General features: G+C 43.9%; 1 protein-coding gene across 1 annotated transcript in view; it reads left to right on the forward strand.

Moving 5' to 3' along the window:
- Nucleotides 1–547: 547 nt before the first annotated feature.
- NEDD9 (neural precursor cell expressed, developmentally down-regulated 9) overlaps nt 548–16,358 on the forward strand; it is a 195,899-nt gene continuing 180,088 nt past the window's right edge. The window contains exon 1 of the mRNA XM_047731935.1: nt 548–720. The gene's annotated coding sequence lies outside the window, so the exon portion shown is untranslated. The remainder of the gene's footprint in view (nt 721–16,358) is intronic.

Here is a 16,358-nt window from a genome sequence, read left to right on the forward strand (position 1 = left end):
GAAGACAAAGGATTTGGGACTAAGTGACTTTCAAATTCCCTTCCGCATGCTCAGCCTCTGTTTTCTATACCACAGTGGAAATAGGAATTCTCCATGTGGGTACCCAGTACCTAGCAGGGTGCTCTGGCCATGCACAGACTCAATAAAGACTAGTTAAATGAAAAGATGTTTCATGTCAATTTATAGCGGAAATCTTTAGAATATTTTAAGTCCATAAAACCACAACATCCTAATCTGGTTAGCCTTGCAATACCCTGATGTTTGCCTGCATGCAGCCTGGAAAGGAGCTTACGCCACTCCCCTACATTTCATTGCGAAAATAATTTAAAGATCACCTCTCTTTGTCAAAATAACAAGCAGTCCGGAGTAGAGCTAGATTTCCCACCTGTCCCTAAACTACAAATCGCCCCCAGTGTATCAGAGAAAAAAAAACAAAACAAAAAAAAAACTGTGGCACAGGGAGGAAATGAACCGAGACAACATCACTTGCAGCAACCGGAAGGAAAAACACACGTACAGACACCACTCACATTCTATGTGTGTGGTTGCCCAGTAGGGAAATGCTTGCAGCTGCCTTGAGAAGCAAGTCTGGTGGCCGCAGTGAGACAGAAGCATAATCATGAGGCAAGACTGAGCTGCCGCCTCCCACCTGCCTGGTCAGAGAGAGGGCGAGAACACCAGGGACCACCCGATGAGCCAGCAACAGTGGTCCTGCCCCGGGTGAGTTCCCAGACACTTGCTGGGGCCCGAGGGTGTGGGGAGACTCACTCAGACTCTGACTTCCTGAGATGGTGTCAGACATCCGTTAGTGTTCCCCACTGTTGATACCCCTTAACTGGAGCCAAGAGGGACTCAGCATGCCCCGAAGGAGAAAAGAGGGACCCCAGGTTTCCTCCAAGTTGATCTGTAGGCACAGGCTTTAATGCAAGCTAAATGCTGCATGATTCTGGTTTTTGAATCATCTTGGTAGGTGCTTCCTGGTGTAGAAGCTGCATGTCTCCTCCCCCTGGCCGCCCTCCGCGGAGAGCTTACCTGTGAGAACCTTGTGCTTTGGCTTTCCCTAAATGGTTTCAGTACTTCCCAAATGTGGGCTGTCATTGATACTTGATGGCGGATTCAAGTCATTTATAATGTCATTTTCAGGTCCTCTGGGAATGACCCCTGAGGGGGCAAGAAACCATGATTGAGTATTAGACTCATTGTGTCCAGCCCTGCAGACCTTGTCCTTAGCATAATCTCTAAGGGGTTGGGAGCATTCTACTTAGTCAAGCGGGGCCACCCCAATAGCTTTGCCATCCTTCCTTTTCTCAATATTTACTAAGTCACGTCACTCATTCATTCATTCGATTGCCTTTCTTCAACAAAGGGTTTTTATCTTGCTGAAATTATTTCAAAATGAAGAGCATATACAACTTGAGAGCCTTCCCCCTATTTTTCTGATTTTTTATTTTCATATTTATTTATTTATTATTTATTTTACTTTTATTTTTCCCCTACGCCAGTGATGACAGTTGAGACTGGGTGCTCTGGTCTTCTCAACTCCTGCGTCAGGAGTCCCCTCCTCTTCCCCCAGAAGATGGTTCCCACCAGATGGTTCCCACCAGTTGCCCATGACAGGACTCTGGGAACCAACCAAGTGGTTTTCCTCCTTGTTTCTGCTTCCTTCCAAGTTTGGGAGGAAATTCCTCCCCATTTTCAAGGACATTCCTGTTTTAAGAATGTCCAAGGGGAGTAGTGGAGAGGGAAGGAGGTGAAATCAGCTTTGAAAAAAAAAATAGGATGTTCTCAATCAAATAAATTCAGCTGCTCTTGGGGGAAAAAAAAGAAATCAGCTTTGAGGTGGTGCTCTATTTCTCATTAATTAGTTAATTCATGTATTTAACACCTATCTCGTGAGTTTTCACTGTGTGGCAGCTACTTTTAAGTCAAACCTTACACAAGATGAAGCAAAATTATATGTTGTCCTGCTTCCAAAAAGCTTACAGTCCAGGGGAGAAGCAGATGTTAATTACTAATTACAGGAATGTGATAAGGATCAGAACATATTGTGGGGGAAGCTGATCTCATCTGGGAAGCAGGGAGGTTTCTAGAAGGAAGGTGAGACTAGAACTGAAAAAAGGCGTAGGAGTTCACAAGTCTACGCTCCAGGCAGAGGGAACAGCAGAGACCATTTCCTGAGGTAGGACACTGCAGAATTACCTGGAAAAAGGGACAGTGCAACAGGAGGGATGTAGGGAGTGGCTCAAAATGAGCCCAGAGTTTCAGCATAAAACATGCTGCTGATTTTAAGAGCTATGCAGAAGGTAGAGGGGCCGTGGTCTGATTTGCATTTCTCAGAAATTCCTTTCGATCGGTGTGGAGAATGGATGGTGTGGCCCCCTCCCATCCATTCTCCACAGCTATCCGGGAGACCAATGAGAAGGTGCATGAATTCGGCCAAGCAAGCCTATCTGTGTGAGTACAACCAAGAGTGGTGGTGGCAGCGGAGAGTATCGCACAGATTTAAAAGTATCTAGAAAGGAAAATCGACAGCACTTGGTGGGGGACAGAAAAGGAGAGCAGGGGAGGGGGGATGTGTCAAAGGTGACCCCCAGTTTCCTGGTTTGCACATCCAAATGGATGTTAATATTGCTTGTTGATCACAGAGACTGGTGAAGCGGGTGGGGACCAGGCCCAGGTTAGTTTAGTTCTAGAACTGATCCAAAGGCAGGCGTCAGCCCGGCAGTCAACACTGAGCAATATCTAGAGCTCCAAACAGAGGTCTGGGATCCTGGGCATACGTAGAGTTGGTAATTGCTGCCATGGGTATGGGTGATATACACCTGAGGGAGGGTATGGAATGACAAAGCAGGAGGGTGGCTTAGAATTGAATCCCAAGGAAGAAGTGCCTGGGTGGCTTAGTCAGTTGGGCGTCCAGCTCTTGATTTCAGCTCTGGTCATGATCTCAGGTTTGTGAGATCGAGCCCAGGTTCGGGCCCTCGCTCAGCATGGCATCTGCCCCAGATTCTCTCTCTGCTCTCTCTCTCTCCCTCCCCTTCCCTACTGCTTGTGCTCTCTCTCTCTCTCACTCAAATAAATAAATATAGTCTTTAAAAAAGAGAGAGAATTGAATCTCAAGAAATTCTAACATTTAAATAGAGATAGAGGAGAAGGGTCCCTTCAAGGAGACTGGAGGGGGGGGGGGTCCGTGAAAAGTCAAATGCAAAATTACCATATGACCCAGCGCTTCCATCCAAAAGAACTGAAAACAGGGACTCAAATATTTACATGCACACATACTTTCATAGCAGCACTAGTTGCAACAGCCTAGGAGAGGAAACAGCTTGCCTGTCCATCAGCAGGTGAGTGGGGAGGCAAATTGTGGTACAACCATACAATGGAATATGATTCAGCCACCAAAAAACAAACAAACAAAACACGAAATACAGATACCTGCTACAGCATGGGTAAGTCTCAAAAACACTATGCTAAAGTGAGGGCACCTGGGCAACTCAGTAGGTTAAGCGTCTGCCTTTGGCTCAGGTCATGATCCCAGAGTCCCAGAATCAAGTCCCCTGTGGGGCTCTCTGCTCAGCCGGGAGCCTGCTTCTTCCTCTGTCTGCAGCTCCGCCTGCTTGTGCTCTCTTGCTCTCTCTCTGTCAAACAAACAAACAAATCTACCTTAAAAAATAAAACAAAACACTATGCTAAAGTCAAAGAAGCCAGCCACAACAAGTACATGATTCCGTTTGTGTGAACTATCCAAAACGGGTCAATCCGTAGAGACAGGATGCTGATTGGTGGCTGCGGGGGCTGGGGGAGGGGAAAATGCGGAGCAACGGCTTCCTTGCGTCTGCGATTGCCTTTTGAGGTGACAAAAACGCTTTGGATCTAGGTAGAGGTGGTGACTGCACGGTACTGTGAATTATTGAATGTCATATTCAATGACATGGTCCTTTAAAATATTTAATGGATGTTATGTGAATTTCACCTGGATGCTGAAAGAGAAGACGAGGCAGGTGTAACCAGAGGCATAGAACACAGGCTGTGTGTCTTTGGGCAAGTGAAGCAGCTCGGTTTCTTCTTTCTCTGTATGTAAATGAAGGGAACTAACTCTCTTGGAATGCTCTGGTAAGGATTAAACAGGACAGGTTTTTTTTTTTTGTTTTTTTTTTTTTTTTTAAGTTTCTAGCAGAGGGAAGGTGTAGTAAAAGCAGTCAGTTTCCTACCTAGATCTCTTTAGTTTAGCCTCCTCAGGACTGAACTAACTTCTCCTCCCCCTCCCTCTCCCCCTCTCCCCTCCCCCTCCTTCTCCCCCTCCTCCTTCTTTTCATAGTTAAGGGATAGCTAATTCCTTTAATTGTCTTCCTTAAAAGCTGCTCACCTCTTCAGGGACATCCCTTTGTTTCTTTATTTAAATTCAATTTAGTTTATATATACCGTATTATTAGTTTCAGAGGTAGACTTTAGTGACTCATCAGTTGTGTACAACACCCAGTGCTCATTCCATCAAGTACCCTCCTTACTGCCCGTCAGCCTGTCCTTGCCCACCTCCCCTCTAGCAACCCTCAGTTTGTTCCCTAGAGCTAAGAGTCTCTTTCCATTTGCCAGGACTGAACTAACTTGTAACAGCCTGAATCTTTATCTCAAGACCTGAGAGCTTTCTCTAAGCCAGGCAGAGCCCCTGTAATTGCCTAAAGGTGAACAAAAATGCCCAGAAACTAATTCTCCAATGGGCCATAAATAGCTCCCTCAGGCCTGAGTGGAATAACTCTTAAGACAAGCCTCTTACCTTTGTCCCAAAGTTTCCACGTGAACTCAAGCTCAGTTGCCCACAGTGGCAGCTGGCCTGATAACGTGCCTTTAGTGTGCCCTTCCCTTCTGGCTACTCCTCCCCAACCCCTGATCCCTGTCAAGGTGTCCTGGGATCGTTTGTTAAACTACATGCACTTGAATCTGAGTCAGGGTCTGCTTCTGGTGAAACTGAAGCTGAGACAGCCTGCTACACAGCACTGTGGACACTCAGGCCGTGTCATCCGCTGTTCCCTATTTAATCTTAGATATCTGCATTTTGATCTCTCTCATATCCATTCAAGGTCCTCCTCATCCCTTTCTGAGATCCTGCTTAGACAAAGGACCCAGGGACTACCATAGGGAGAGCTCCCTTATTTTTTTTTTTTTCTTAAGTTTTTGTTTTTAAGTATCTCTACATCTAACATGGGGCTCGAACTTATGACCCTGAGATCAAGAGTTGCATGCTCCAACGACTGCGCCAGCCAGGCGCCGGAGGAAGAGCGCCTTTAGACTTCACACGTCCTCTACAGAGCTGTGCCGCATCTTACGACAAGCCCCCTCCATTGGCTTTCTGCTCATCAGTCTCTTTGCAATTCATCTGATCAAAATTTCCCAACTGTGGGGCACCATATGATAATTTTACATGGTACGCGATATAGAGATATGGCCTAAAATCATGCTGAGTCACTAGACTTTGTCATGGAAAACGTTTCCATTTTCACTCTTCTGAGCCTCTGATTTTGGTCTGATCTTAACATTCTCTAACCATTGACCACGTATCATTTTCAACAAAAAGAAAGTGGGCCTTGGGCCATGAGCCATCAGCAGGCAGTGCTCGTGAACTAAAATTTAACAGGATGGTTTTGCTTTCCCACATCTATTTCTCATGATTACCTTCTATGAACCTTAATGGCACTGGTTATTTATCTGCAAGAGTGGTATAAATTATCTTCTGCTATAAACATATTTAAGTTAAAAAAACACTGAGTCGAGCAACCTGAGAGTTGCTGGGGGGTAGGGGTAGGGAGAGGCTGGCTGGGTGATGGACATTGGGAAGGGTATGTGCTTTGGTGAGAGCTGTGGATTGTGTAAGACTGATGATTCACAGATCTGTACCCCTGAAGCAAATAATACATTATATGTTAATAAAATTTAAAAAAAAAATCATGTTACTAATTGCACTGGCAACACACCCGATAGCAGACACTGGAAGGTAGGACTTTGAGAGAAGACTGGCAGAGCTTCTCTAGAGCAGATGCTCCTCCGGGTCACAGCTGTGTCTCATTCCACCCAGCACCTGCTCTGTGAGTGATGCATGGCCAGGAAGGATGGGGACATCCTAGGTAGGTGGTAACACGCCATCCTTAGCTGTACTTTTTTTTTTTTTTTTTTAAAGAGATTGAGTGTGGGTGTGAGCAGAAAGCAGGTGCAGAAGGAAAGGAAGAGAGAGAATCCACACCCAGCACAGAGCCTGACAGGTGGGGATTGATGGATGACCTCAAGACCCTGAGATCATGACCTGAACCGAAATGAAGAGTCCGGTCACTTACCCAACTTAGCCACCTAGGCACCGCCTGCTGATTTTTGCTCATTCCAGTAAACAACTTTAGTGAGCCCACAATGGCTCCCAAATACCTAGGTGGTGATGGGAGACAACATGAAACTGACCCACTGCAAGGCTCCATTACAAACATGGCGGTTCTGCCCTGAGGAAGCAAACCAGGGGATCAGAAGTCACTCAGTGATGGCGAAAGGAGGTGTCAGTGTCTCCATGTTCTTCTTCACATTTGCTTCAGATCAGAAGCGTTGGCTCATGGAGGACGATAACTCAAAGAACTCTCTAATGTTTTTTACAGATTTTATTTATTTATTTGACAGACAAAGATCACAAGTAGGCAGAGAGAGAGGGGGAAGCAGGCTCCCTGCTGATCAGAGAGCCTGATGTGGGGCTCGATCCCAGGACCCGGAGATCATGACCTGAGCCGAAGGCAGAGGCTTAACCCACTGAGCCACTCAGGCACCCTCTCTCTTTAATTTTTATAAGCAGCTGTTATTCCCTGAGCCTCTCCCTTCCTTTCCCAAGGAGGATAAATGAGGATTAATAACCCAGGTAAATTTCACTTTAGAAAAATTTTAAAATATTGTGAAACGTTTCCTACCACAAAGAAGTACCTGTTATGTAGACATATATTCTAAATCATAATGGAAATAAAACAAATGTCTGTTTACCTGTTGCTCACCTTAATGACCCTTGAAGCCTGATCCATGCCCCTTATCAATTGTACGCATTTCTATCCACGCCCCCCCCAAGGGACCTGCTGTCTTAAATTTTGTGTTAATCACATTCCCTTACTTTTCTTTTTGGATCTGGCCTCATATGTATACAAATATCATTGGTGTATGTGTAATTTATGCATAAATGTATTTCTATAAAAATTAACATATATAACTTATGCATACTGTGTATGCAGTTTTATTTGTGTCTGTTTGGGAACTTGAAACAAATACAGTCCTACCATACATATGCTTCCATGTCTGGCTCTTTGGCTCAGCATTGCTTCTGAGGGTTATCCGTGTCGATTCAAATAGGCATTGAGCTATTTTGATGGCTGTACAGCATTCTGTGTAAACATATGACCATCTATCATTTCTATCCATTGACAAAGCTGGGTAATTGCCAAAGATGAAGGGCTCAGAGTATAATTTCAGGAAGGCACACGCTCCCCAAATTTCTCTCTCTCTCTGTCTCTCTTTCTCTCTCTCTCTCTCTCTCTCTCGCACAAAATGCTACCAGCAGGGGCTCCTGGGTGGCTCAGTTGGTTAAGCCTCTGCCTTCAGCTCAGGTCATGATCCCAGGGTCCTGGGATCGAGCCCCACATCAGGCTCGCTGCTCAGCAGGGAGCCTGCTTCTCCTTCTCCCTCTGCCGCTCCCCCCACTTGTGCTCTCTGGCTCTCTCTGTGTCAAACAAATGAATAAAATCTTAAAAAAAAAAACCAAAAAACTACTACCCAGCAGAGGTGTGCAGCTTTGCTGCATATTAGAAACAGGTTTTAACTGGGGATAAGTGGAGTAGAGATGAAGTAGAGAACTGAGAGCCAGAAGGAAAAAGACATCAAAGGAAGAAAGGGGCCTTAAGTGGAGGGAAGAAAGAGATAAAAATCACTCTCAGAGATAAAATGTACTCCCACACAAGAACTGTGCTTGCTGTGGGCACAGTTAGAAAGCTTCTCTTCTCCATGTCCGCTTCTCCTACCACATAAACCCTTGGTGGGAGGCTCTATTTGAATACTTACTCTGTAAATGCATCCTTCCCCAGGTCAGCAAAGGGGCTCTCTGACTGCTAATCACTTTGCTAGATCCCGAAGAGAACCAAATTTCATACCACGCCCCCTAGAGGCTTCCCGCTGATATATTTTTAGAATCATTTTCCCTTAATGTATAGGGAACCCGTTAGCGACCACACAATCATCAAATGGTAGAGTGTCCGTGAACCTTTTGTAACCTTTGGCTAGTTTCCACGATGGAAATCCCCCACCCCCAGCTTCACTCGTAAAGAGTGGAAATATTTAGAGGAAGTGATACTATTAATGGCTCCACATCACCATGGGAAGTATTTTCCCCTAAAACCACAGTAGTAAATTGGTACCTCCCATAACACCATCACAAAATGGCTTTAGCAAGTACAGGGTTCTCTTGGCACCTGTTTCTCTAGAGAGAACCTCTACAGGTGCTTTGCATCACAAGAGAAATGAAACGTTGAGGAGCTAATGCTCTCCGGCCCTCCACCAGAGTGGAAAAGTTGAGGCCCAAAGCTCTCCAAGGTTGTGTCGCTGGTCTGGCTTTGGTGGCTGCGGGGTCTTGGTGGGTGAGAATGATTCTCGGTAAATAACGTATAGTGACTGATTCATTGAAAGAATAAAAGAGTAAGGCGTACTGAATGAGTCAATGTTCTTTAGAGAAACAGGACCCATAGCAGGTGAGCATATATGTTTGTATACAGAGAGTTTTATTTTAAGAATTTGGCTTATGCATTTATGGAAGCTGGCAAGTTCAAAATCTGCAGAGTGGGCTGGAGACCTGGGGAAGAGCTGCTATTGCAGCTGAGTGCAAAGTCAGTCTGCTGGCAGAATTCTCACTGAGGCGGACCAGCCTTTTTCTCTGAAGACTTTCAACTGATTAGATGAGGCTCACCCACATTATAGAAGGTTATCTGTTTTACTCAGAGTTAACTAATTTAAATGTTAATCTTACCTAACAAATAACTTCATAGTAACATCTAAAATAAGGTTTGAAAATAATTTTAAAAAATAAGTTTTGATCAAATATCTGGGTCTCTTGGTCTTGCCAAGTTGACACATAAAATTAACCATCACAGGTACCATATCTCATTTCAGAAAGTATGTTAGTTATTTACTCAACATTTGTTAAGGGACCCCTATGGGCTGGCACTGTGCTGCGTTTTGAGGATTTAGCAGTAAGCTAAGTGGGCAAAATCCCCATCTCTAAGGAATTCATATATAAAAGATGTCTTGGTAATTAAAGTCACTTGTAGGTTTTCTGCCCGCAATGCAAACACAAGTCACTCAAATGGAATTTTCCTTGATAATATGATATCAGGATATAATGAGGTTGTGTCTTCATGGACCTCATACAATTATACAATACAAAATAAACACATTTCCACCATTATACACAACATGCTATCCATTATACAGCTTTCAAAAGCACATCCGGTTCAGTAAGGAGTGACAAATTGCATACTGATGTATTTAAAATAAAATGACCAAGGCACATTGTGTGCAAGTTATTTGATTTTTTTTCATAATTTCTTTATTTTTATGGCAAGATGGAGAAAAGAACCGCTTCATCAGCGTGTTCTGATTTGAGAAGCATTGATTGGAAAGACAGGACTTTTTTTTTTTTTAAGATTTTATTTGTTTATTTGACAGACAGAGATCACAAGTAGGCAGAGAGGCAGGCAGAGAGAGAGGGGGAAGCAGGCTCCCTGCCGAGCAGAGAGCCCGATGTGGGGCTCGATCCCAGGACCCTGGGATCATGACCTGAGCCGAAGGCAGAGGCTTTAACCCACTGAGCCACCCAGGCGCCCCAAGACAGGACTGTTTGATGGTACTTGTTTCTTTGGTTGCTTTATTTACTTTATTGGCCTGTGATTTCATTGTGTTTTTAGTGTCTTGTCTGAAGCAAGGGCAGGCATTATAGAAAAAGGCATTAGTTCATATTGTTTGGAACCGAGAATCCATCTTTTTTTTTTTTTTTTTAAATGATGAGGTTATCCAAGCCAGCTTGCTCAGCGTGATATGTGGCCCTGGGCGTGTGAAGGTCACATACACAACTTATGCTCTAGGAGAGCATTAGTATTTTCCTAGGATATCCAAGTGCCACAAGCTAGGGCTAATAATCCAATCAAAGTCTGTGGTAAGGGCTGTGGAAAAGGAACAAGAATACATACTACAGATGGGTGTACTTCAGAGAGCAGAATTTTACTTAAGATCACATCACCTGTCATCTCTACCATGGACCCCCCACTCTCAAGAAGCTTACACCTGAGATGAGGAGAAAATATACATTTTCAAAACAAAAATCACATTTGCAAAGCCGCTAAATGGCTTCCTTGATGCTCCCCCCTAAATGGCCAAGCTTGCCCCCAGCTCATGACTTGTGCACGGGAAGGACCTATGAAGGCTTATCTGCGAGGCTCCTCCCCTCCCTCAGCTCTCAGGTTATGGGTCACCTTATCACGCTGCCCTCCCTTCCCACGTTATATAAAATAGCCACATCCCCGCCTTGGACACCCACTCTGTTACCTGCGCTTACCACCACCAGGCATAGTAAATACCGGTGCATTTGCTTGATTTTCTCTTTCCTTCCCCCTGAAAGGCCAGCTCGGTCGGGAAAGGACTTAGTTCTGTTCAGTGCTGCATCTCTGGCCCTCGGTAGGTGCATAATAAATATTTGTGGAGTGGATAAACAAATGATAGGCAAGGGACTCACCAAGTGAGTGTTAGAGGCCAATGCCATTACTGGCCAGGAGAAGAGCTCTTTAAGTCAAGATGCCTGCTCAGGAGGGCTGAGGCTCAGATGGCCCATATGGAAGAAGAAGAAACAGAGAAGCATGAGGAGATTATGAAGGGAAGAACAGGTGGTCTGAGCGGAGGCACAAGGTGGCTGTGCCCCAGCAGACTTCCAGGGATCCATGAGCTGCTCCCCTTGACTTACGAGGTCGTTGGAGGGCAGATGCAGAGGCACCCCTCTGGCCCGTTGTCCCTCGTGAGAGGCCAGAAGCCCATCCTCTTGGCCTGCACATGCTGTAGGCAGAGACAGATTTCTCCCCAGGAAAGCAAATTTGGATCTCCTCCATTATTCGAATAACAGCCTGATTGAAAAACACTGTTCAAGTCAATATAGCCGAGCAAAGAATATTTTTGGCCCGAACATTTTGCAGAGAAATGTGGGGGCTGCTTGTTTTAGTCACAGGGAAACGTCAGGAATGTTTTCACATAATACCTTACCCCTAAGCGAGTGCACCATGGGCACTCCCAGGTTTCTGCTGGGAAGACTGAGCGGCAAAATGTGTCTATTTCACAGTTAAGCAAAATGTTGGGTAGAGAGAAGTTTTTACATCCGTGAGTTAATGCTCCAACAAGCAGCAATACTGGTCTTGTCCATGTCCTATTATCTCCCTGCTGAATAATTTATTTCTTAATAGCAGAGAACAGCTACCCGACCCCACACGCTCTATATGACTTCAACCCAGTGTGTGTTTCTTTCTTCCGTGGTGATTCGAAATGTAGTTGTGCAGGAAATTGAAAATGTGAACAGAGTCCGAATGTCCATCAGAAGGATCCTTTTTATAATTTGGGAACCCACACTTTGGAATACCATGCCACTATTTTAAAAAATTAAAGAATAAAGGTGATCTATATGCAAAGATATGAAAAGAGGTGAACTAAATCCAAAGCAATAAATACAATAGAACATAGAGTATTATGCCTATTTTTAATAAAATGATGACTAGTATCTATCTCCTTGGGAAAAAAAAATAAACAAATAAAAGCAAAAAGGACCATCAGAGTTCAGGAAATGGGCAGATTCGATAGGGCTGGATAACCAGTGAAATATTTCAGAGGGCAACTTTGGAGCCAATGGACAGGGTCTGAGTCCCACCTCTACCCCCTTCCTGCTGTGTGGTCTTGAGCAGGTTACCACTCTACCTTTCCGTTTCTCAGTTTCTCCTCTGCAGAAGCAAGCCAAGAGCGGTAATACCTCACTCAGTGGTTTTTATGACTCAGTACACAGATCTGAGTGTTCTATGAGTTAATATATGCAAAACACTTAGAGCCATATCTGATGCTTGCAAAGCTCAGTACATACTAGCTATGAGGAAGAAGAGGAAGACAGAGCATACGCTTTCAGAAAAGAGAAGGGCCCTCAAGAATGAATAGGGTTTGACCAGAAGAGAATTCCAGAAGAGAAGAGCTTGAAAAGACAAAACCCAAAGGCTCTAGGATGGGCGAAATAATCCAATTAAATTCATCTCAGCCTCTGTAAAGAAGGTCAAAATGGTATTCCATTACCTTGGTGATAGTCTTGAGCTCATACCTATAAGAATGAAGATGAAATATAAGGAGGATATCCTTTGTCATCGTGTTGACCATCACGCCTATCAGGCACCCGTTAACAAGTATTTCTGGAATCCGGGCCGAACTATTGGGATGACTTCTTTCACTGTATGTTGATTTGTAGTTATAGTAGTTACCTCAGTGTCACTCAAACAAATAGAAAAGAGAAAATCACTGTATGACCTCTTGAGAGACATGGACACCTCAATTTTCCGCACTCATGAGGAATTACAGGAATGCCTATAGTTGATAAATTAAATTATGTGTCTTTTACCTGTAAGTTCAAGAGATCTTCATTGTTTTGTCTTTTAAGTTTAAAATCTTTCTCCCTCTGCTCAGATTCCGTTATGCTCCAACCCTAGCTCTCCTTCTCAACTTGCAAGGGGCCTCCGTGGGCCTGGAGGAGAAGGGAGAAGCAGCTTCCCAGCGGTAGACTATAAGTTCTAGGCAGCCCCTTGGTCACGGAGCTGGGCAACGCTGGCAAACACCTTATCACCTTCACCCAGTAAATGAAACTCAAGTGAGTCCCTGAAACACTGAGGCTTTTGCCTACTACCCCTGACCACACTGAAGAGGCCTTGTGAGAACCAAGACTCAGTCTTGCAAGTCTCTGAGGGCTCAGACTGGGAGGCCAGACATTTCAGAGCTCTGGAGGATTTATTTGCAAGGCGTGCTGTGTGGAAGGTGCCAAAACAGCTAGTAGCTAAATTTAAGAAATTACCGTAATTAATTGGTCCAAAGGGGTATCATTCACTCTTGGAGTTGCATTGCCAAGAATTGAGCTGGGGAGTTTGGTCTCCAGGGAAGAGTTAAAGATCAGACAGGAACCATTACAAAAATTTCCACTGAAAAATAAGTTCCTTGTAAGAGAAGCTGACAGACTTGCTAATTGCAGCTTACTCTGCACCTAATGACAGTCTGTGCGCAGCATTTGTGAAGAAAGCACAGAGCGTTTGAATGATGGGGAGCAGAGCGGGGGCGGGGTGGGGGTTGGGCAGAGAGGGGGGTGCTGAGATGAATCTGCATCAAAAAGGCATGGCAAGTCCCTTAGAATAGTGATCCATTTTAGAGTGAACTGCATTGGGGAGTGACTCAAATTGGCTTTCCCCATAATTCTTACCAACAGCAAAGACTGATAAGACACAGGGGTGCTGCTGTGTTTTTCACAGCAGGCACACCATATTACGCTGCCCAAATTTCAAACATTTCCTTGATGTCGGATGATCACAATAGAAAGGAATGTTATTTTTATCCAGTCATTGGTAAGATTTTTGTTTTCCTTAATCCCAGAAACTGAATCACTGGCTACTTCAGAGCCTCTGACCTAAGTCTTCATTGACACCCATCACCTTTTTAGATCATATATTACACCAGCCCAAGAAGAGGGATTCAGCTGCTGCAATGGGACATTAACATTCTGACTTATCATTGAAGTAAGTTTCTTGCAAAGCTCATTCCATTTGTACTGTAGCTTTATAAGGCTCTCCTCTTGAGGTAACCCTCCTTTCTGAATGTTCAATATAGTAAAAACTAGGTTTTTATTTTACATTTGGTCTTCCCCTTCAATCTTGGTGATAGCTACCATTCTTGGAGCAAGATACTCATGACTAACATTTAGGTACTGATGTACAATTCAGTCAGCTCATTGACCCACATCACCTTATCCAATGTCCACAGGGGTCCTGGGGGCATTATTATATCCCCCATGCTACAGATAACGAAACTGAGGAGATTAGAGTAGAAGAGATGAGATAACTTACGTAAAATTGGGCAATTCAGCGAAAGACCTGGATAGGACTGAATCTGAGTCATTGGCTTAAAGGAGTTTATCCAATAACCAGGCAACTCCTCCCAGTGGATCCTGACAGTGCACACACCTTTGGTGTGAGGACATTGATTTTTCTTTGATAAAAGTGGATTTTATTGCAAGATGGGAATTTTTGTTTTCAGTTCTACCTCTTCCATATTGCTTTCATCATGCTCCCCACCAAAGGTCAAGACTTCCCATGAGAAAATCTACTGTATAGGTGAAGTAGCCCTTCAGCTTCCCTTCCCAAGTCTCAGCCCTTTCTTTTGGCACTCGTGCTGACCAAGTCCTCTTTCCAACTATCTGAGATCCATGGAAAGTGTGGACTCCTTCCAATCTGACTTCATCAAAATGTGCTCATAGGGAAGGATTTGATCTCATTGATTTGGGTTTTGGCATTGCCAAGCCACTCCTCACCAGCCATTTACATTTGAAGTCATATTTCTTACTTTGAAATAAGTTTGTTTCTCTAGTAGAAGGTATTTAGGGGAGTAGATGGAGGAGATGAGGTTTTGCATCAAAGGACATCTGCCTTTATTGCCCAGATTCTGCCATGTAGATGTCCTGTGCTTTAGCCAGCTCAGCTTTAAGGAGAACATCTTGTTCTACTGATCAAGACAACAAGCAACTTGCCATACATTTGCTTTGACATATTCCAAATAGGTGTTTGGCAGGAAGAGCTGTTTTTATTTGAAAGCAGTGTAAGAATAAGTCTGTGAAATGCTAGAGTCATTTAGTTTCCTCAGTGGAAAGAAACTGGATGTTTCTATATTAATTAGAAGGTTTGAAAGGTAGGAAAGGGGCGAGGGTGATTGAGAAATGATTTTAGCAAGCAGAGTATTAAGTATTCTGTTGCAAAACTGGTGCAATCACTCTGGAAAACAGCATGGAGTTTCCTCAAAAAGTTAAAAATAGTGTTACCCTATGACCCAGCAATTGCACTACTAAGTATTTACCCCAAAGATATAAATGTAGTGATCCAAAGGGGCACATGCACCCCAATGTTTATAGCAGCAATGTCCACAATAGCCGAACTACGGAAAGAGCCAGGATCTCCATTGACTGATGAATGGATAAAGAAGATGTGGTATATATAATGGAACATTACTCGGCCATCAAAAAGAATGAAATCTTGCCATTTGCAACAACATGGAAGAAACAAGAGGGTATTAGGCTAAGCAAAAAAAAAAAAAAAAAAATTCAGGGAAAGACAAATATCAGATAATTTCACCTATACATGGAATTTAAGAAATAAAACAGGTGAACATAGGAGAAGGGAAGTTTAAAAAAAAAAAAAAGATGACATCAGAAAGGGAGACAAACCATTAGAGACTCTTAACTATAGGAAACAGTGGCGGGTTGCTGGAGAGGAGGTCAGAGGGTATGGGGTAACTGAGTGGTGGACATAAAGGAGAGCACTTGATAAAGGAGCACTGGCTGTTATATGCAACTGAGGAGTCACTGAAGTCTACCTCTAAAACTAAAAATACACTATATGTTAATTAAACTGAATTTTTTAAAAAGATTTTTTCTACAAAAAAAAAAGTATTCTGTTTCAAGACAGTGTGTTCCCATCTGGAGAATGGGTGGTAGAAAATAGGATTACCATAATGAAAGGGGCCCAACCCAAACTGCGTAGCCCCTCTCCTGCTTCTGCCTCAGTTCTCCTAAACATCCAGCCAGCTCTGCCGATTTCATCACCATCACCACAGTGTCCAGCGCCTCCAACCTGGACCCAAGGAGGCAGAAGTGGCAAGGAAAGGGGAGAGGAATCGTAGAAGCTCCATTTGACTTAAAGAGAAGGTCTTGGGTTAGATATTATTGTTAAAAAAAAAAATAAGTCATTGAGTTGTATACCATTCCCTTCCATTTCCCTCTTCATGCAAGTTTCAACTTCTTGGAGACATTCTACTGATCTATCATCGGCCTATAGGAAATGTATGGCAGATTTCCTGGTTAGCAGGTAGAAGGGATAGAGGACCGTTGCATAATTATGTAATAGAGTTTCACTGAGCACTTAGTATGTTCTGAACAAACACACCTCCTTTGCCTCACAGTCACACAATGGGGGAGGTGTTATAAGCTTAGAACCTCCACGGGGTAAACAAGGGCCCTGGAGGTAGCCTGCCTGGGTCCA

The sequence above is a fragment of the Lutra lutra genome, chromosome 6 (assembly GCF_902655055.1).
Source record: "Lutra lutra chromosome 6, mLutLut1.2, whole genome shotgun sequence".
Classification (NCBI taxonomy): domain Eukaryota; kingdom Metazoa; phylum Chordata; class Mammalia; order Carnivora; family Mustelidae; genus Lutra; species Lutra lutra.